The sequence below is a fragment of the Pseudorasbora parva genome, chromosome 11, assembly GCF_024679245.1.
Source record: "Pseudorasbora parva isolate DD20220531a chromosome 11, ASM2467924v1, whole genome shotgun sequence".
Lineage (NCBI taxonomy): Eukaryota > Metazoa > Chordata > Actinopteri > Cypriniformes > Gobionidae > Pseudorasbora > Pseudorasbora parva.
Genome location: NC_090182.1, coordinates 23,514,851 through 23,520,850, shown reverse-complemented (window position 1 = coordinate 23,520,850; position 6,000 = coordinate 23,514,851).

Sequence of the window (6,000 nt, the reverse complement as noted above, 5' to 3'; positions counted from 1 at the left end):
ATTATTTACAAATAAATCTCAAACAGAGATTAATTGTACATAACAGGAAGTGCTGTCACAATTTCACCCTGTTTAGACTTTTAGTTTACCATTTTAAGTTGAGTTTCTTGTCGTAGTTAATGTTTGGGTTTGTCATTCAGTTCGGGTGCGTGTGATTTAATTATCCTTGTTTTACTCAGTGTGTTTAAGTTCATGCTTGTTCATCTTTAGTTTGTCGGGTGTTGTTTATATCTACGCCTTGGTTGTGTCTCTTCATCTCTGGATTTATTAAATACATAATTTTCCTTTTTGTGCATGTGCTTAACCAGAGTTGTGACAGAATACCTGATTTAAAGTGAGTTACAGAGGTGTAAAGAGTACCTGAAAACCATACTTGAGTAAAAGTAGTTTCCTTAAAGCGAAATGTTTCCTTTCACTATTGTGTGGATATTAATATCTGCTGCAGAGTTACATCCACACAATAGTAAAACACTACAATAGCCAGGTAACATAGATCAGCAGTTTTTTTTAATAAAAGTAAAACTTAACTTAGAACATGAGACTCAACAGAAAGAAAATAAACTAAGTAAAAGAATGGAAAGAGAGATGAGAGTATTTAGATGGTCTAATTAAATTGTTAACCCATTTTCTCGTGTCTTGGTCTGCCTCTGACCGGTCTCGGCCTCTGTCATCTGATTAACTCAAACTCTTGTCTAATTCTTTGTTTGTGTTCTTAGATTATAAACTCAATGTCTGCCCTTCCTGCTGGATGGGTTCTAACTATAGTGTCCTCTTGGTTCAGGGGTGACTGTGTCCCCATCCCTCACCAAGAATTATCTCTGGTCTCCTAACTTGTCACTATTTTGCAGAGTACAGTTAGACATGATTTCTCATAGAGACATGATACATTCTACAAAAAAAATTCATGCATAATTCTATATCATGTCCATTACCAATACATGTGACCATTATATACACATACAGTGGGTACAGAAAGTATTCAGACCCCCTTGAATTATTCCCTCTGTTATATTGCAGCCATAGGCGCTGATACCGTGAGTGCTCCGGGGCTCGAGGACCCATGTGTGCCAGACTGCCAGGAGGCTACATTCATTTAAAATTAAACATTGAAGTTGGTGCTATGTGTCGCTGTCAGTCGCCTGCTCCAATATCCTATCCACCAATTTTACTGTGTGGACATGTGTGACATTGATTCTTAATTTCCCACGAAGCTGATCGCTGTTACGTCTCAGTTAAACTTTTCATCTCCAAACCTGTCTGTATTTGTGAGAAGTGGCACTGTCCTGATTTGAAAGATATGCTACTTTACGGCTTTATTATCAATTAAATAGGTGTGTGTGTTCGTGTCGGCCGCTGTCCATTTCCTAAGGTTCTGAAATGCAAAAAAATATTTGACTACTTTTGTTACGTCTTTTTTTAAAGGGCGCGTGCGGCCATGAGCACCCACGGAGAAAAACATAAATCGGCATTTGATTGCAGCCATTTGCTAAAATAATTTAAGTTCATTTTTTTTTCTCATTAATGTACACACAGCACCCCATATTGACAGAAAACACAGAATTGTTGACATTTTTGGAGATTTATTAAAAAAGAAAAACTGAAATATCACATGGTCTAAGTATTCAAACCCTTTGCTCAGTATTTAGTAGAAACATGTTTTGAGGGCTGCAGTGATGGTTGACTTTCTACAACTTTCTCCCATCTCCTGACTGCAGCACTGGAGCTCAGCCACAGTGATCTTTGGGTTCTTCTTTACCTTTCTCACCAAGGCTCTTCTCCCCCCAATAGATAGCCGTCCCCCTAGATGGCCAATTCCCAAACAACTTCCATTTAAGGACTGGAGGCCACTGTGTTCTTAGGAACTTAAGTGCAGCAGAATTTTTTTGTAACCTTGGCCAGATCTGTGCCTTGCCACAATTCTGTCTCTGAGCTCTTCAGGCAGTTCCTTTGACCTTATGATTCTCACTTGCTCTGACATGCACTGATAGCTGTAAAGTCTTATAAAGACAGGTGCGGGGCTTTTCTAATCAAGTCCAGTTAGTATATTTAAACACAGAACCCAGCTGGACTCCAATGAAGGTGTTGAACCATCTCAAGGATGATCAAAAGAAATGGATAGCACCTGAGTTAAATATGAGTGTCACAGCAAAGGGTCTGAATACTTAAGATCCATGTGATATGTCAGTCTTTCTTTTTTTATCTGCAAAAATGTAAATTCAGTGTTTTTCTGTCAAAATGGGGTGCTGTGTAAATTAATGAGAAAAAAATGAACTACAAATGGTGTGAAAAGGGGAAAACATCCAGTATGCAGCAGTCCTGTGGGCAAAAATGCCTTGTTGATGCTAGAGGTCAGAGGAGAATGGGCAGACTGATTCAAGATGATAGAAGAGCAACTTTGATTGAAATAAACACTTGTTACAACCAAGGTATGCAGCAAAGCATTTGTGAAGCCACATCACACACAACCTTGAGGCGGATCCCACTGGACCCCACCAGGTACCACTCATCTCCACTACAAATAGAAAAAAGAGGGTAAAATTTGCACAGCTCAGCAAAATTGTACAATTGAAGACTGGAAAAATGTTGCTTGGTCTGATGAGTCTCGATATCTGTTGAGACATTCAGATGGTATGATAGAGTCAGAATTTGGCGTAAACAGAATGAGAACATGGATTCATTGGTCATGGATGTTTTCTTGGCACACTTTAGGCCCCTTAGTGCTAATTGGGCATTGTTTAAATGCCACGGCCTACCTGAGCATTGTTTCTGACCATGTCCATCCCATCATAAAGACCACCATGTACCCATCGATGGCTACTTCGAGCAGGATAATGCACCATGACAAAGCTTGAATCATTTTTAAATTGGTTTCTTGAACATGACAATGAGTTGACTGTACTAAAATGGCCCCCACAGTCACCAGTCCTCAACCCAATAGAGCATCATGGGATGTGGTGGAACGGGAGCTTCTTGTCCTGGATGTGTATCCCACAAATCTCCATCAACTGCAAGATGCTATCCTATCAATATGAGCCAACATCTCTAAATAATGCTTTCAGCACCTTGTTGAATCAATGCCACGTAGAATTAAAGCAGTTCTGCGGTTGAAGGCTGTTTGAATGCAAGTCTGACAATCATCCTTTTGTGATTTGAAGCAGTTTATATGTGACAACAGTTTCTGTGAGTTTTTTCCTGTGAATTTAACTGTGGGTATTGAGACGATGGCAATCTGGTTTAACTCTTTTTTATTTTTTATTTTATTTATTTTTTGGGGAGTCAAACAACTTCGGCCGTTATTTTGTTGTGAATCAATATTTGCAGGGCTGTAAAGTACTAGCTGGTTTTTTTTGTGTGGCTTGGCTGCATACAGAATGGAGCCTATGTCTTTTTGGCGATAGATGGTTGATTTTGGTGTCTAGAGTGTTGGATCGTTAGTTTTGTGTGGAATTATATTTGAACAAATCATCTGAAGATCAGTTGTGTCTGGTGTGCCCTCAAATCCTACAGATTCATCAACTAATGCACTCCGTTCAATTAAAGTAAAGTTGACATGTTTGGGTAAGTAAAGGCAAAACACACAATAACGTACATTCACTGTCCTTAGATGGTGATTATAGCAGAAACAAACTGCTGCAGAAAAAGCTAGGTGTCATGCAAATTATAATGTGTAAATGTAGTTATGTATTGCAATTTGTGCAATGTGTAATGTAAAAAGTACATTTTCTTGTTCAAAAATAGTCATATAGTCAGTATTAAAAGTTGCTAATATTTTTGATACTCAGTAGCACTACAAAGTAGCCAAAAAGATGATTACGTACAGTAATTAATTACAATTAACTGTAATACACCACTGGCTGCAATATCTTTATAGATTTTTTTTTCCATCCTTGTGTCATGTTTTTGTGGACACCCCCCCCCCCCCCACTACCACCATGGACTCATTTCAGTTATTGTGCCTTGAGCAGGGAGATCTTTCCCTTGAGGTACATGTGGAAGAATGCCTCGATCTTGCCCATTAATAAAACTTTCCTTAAAACTGCCTTTGTTCGTTCCTCTTTGAAAACTATCCCGGAGCCTGAGCGGACCAGGATCCTGCGGGCTGTTCACTGCTCTTCGGCCCTCCACCCTACGAATCCGGCTAGCTCTGTTCTCCCTCAAGCTTCGCCACTGCCTTCAATCGCCTCAGCTTCACCTCTGCCCTCCGGATCCCTGCTTCCATCTCCTGGGGTGTTTCTCAATTCTTATTTGCACATCCTTGTTTTCTTTTTCTCATGTCTTAGCTCCACCTCTTCAGGACGCAAGGAAAAGACGCAAGGACGGATGAATTTAATCAAGTGAAATGATATATCCTCGCTCCCTTTATCGTCACTTCAAAGCATCATCAATTAATGATGACTTTACACTGCTGGATTTAGCTTGCACATCAGGATTCTTGAACATTAGAGATAATAATTTATATTTTGTCTGTACATTTTTTTCATGTTACCAGTTATTATTACCAATGAATTATTCCTAGTTATTAACTGCTTTTTATTTATTGTATAGTATTTCAGTTTATTTAATTTTCTTTCATTTTCTTGTTCTTTGATATAATTCTGCCACTGTCCTACATTTGATGAAATTTGACATACAATGTGTGTACATGTGTCTTATACATGTAAACATAACAATACCAATTCATAAACTGGCAAGATGTGAAGAGGAAAGGAGAATTAATATGCGCATCAGGTTTAGTCGATACACCTGTGTATCCTTACTTATGACTCCTCAGAACCTCCTCACTCCTCGCTTCCTAGCGGTGCAAATAGAGAGTTTAGATGTTCTGCACAATGGCTGAGATTAGTCTGTTTCCGTGTCTTAGAAAGGAGGACGGAGTAGCAAGTAAACGGGGGATATTGAGAAACACCCCTGGATACCCCACTGATACCTCCTCCAGTCATCTGCTGGTGCGAGGTTGCGCCTTTCTGGAAGGGGGCGTAATATCACAGTCTCACCCTGTTTGGACTTTGTTTTCAGCAAGTCGAGTCGAGTTTGTTGTCATAGTTACGGTTTTGGTTTGTCATTCCATTCTGGTGTGTGTGTGTGTGTGTGTGATTTTAATTATCCATGTTTTGCTCAGGGTATTTAATGCTTGTACTCCTTTAGATTGTTGGGTATTGTTTATGTCTTTGGCTTGGTTGTGTGTTCATCTCTCTGGATTTGTGTTTATTAAAGACTGTTTAAAGTGACTTAATTTTCCTTGTCGTGCATGTGCTTAACAACCAGAGCTGTGACAAGTACATAGGTTATATTGTATGTGGGAATGCAACTTTTTTTCCATCCATCAAACTTAAACGCTTGTCCAATATGTCAGGTTATAGAGCCAGTCTATTGCAGAACTCCTTTTGTTTTATATTTCTGAGAAAAGCCATTTTAAACTGTTCAAATAGCATATTTTGACTAGTTTGACTACACTGAAATCACTGTTAAAATGAATTAAACATGGAACAATACAGTTATAGAGGGATGAGTGGTTGGTGAATTGTTCACACACTGCCTTTAAAAAGTCTGAAGTCAGTGAATATATGTTTATATTTTAAGAAATTAATACTTTTATTCAGTAAGAAAATATAAAGTATATTGATCAGAAGTGATGGTAAAGAAACTATCTTACAAAAGAGTTCTATTTCAAGTAAGTGCTGTTCCTTTAAAAAAATCTTGAAAAAAATTGATCAAGGTTTTCACAATAATAAGCAACACAACTGTTTTTAGCATTGATGATATGTTACATATATAACCTGTCTGCGGTGTTAGTTGTGTTTTGAGTTCAGCCGCCATGACCTAGTTTCTCCCCAGTCTTCCTAATGAGTTATGTCTATCACCTGTGTCCTGTTAATTACCTCGTTTAGCCCTGTGTATTTAGTTCTCAGTTTCCCCTCAGTGTTTGTCTGTCATCGTTCTTGTATAGTGGTGTGTCTGGATGTTCCTGTGATGTTCTATTAAAAGTTTCCTGTTTCAAGT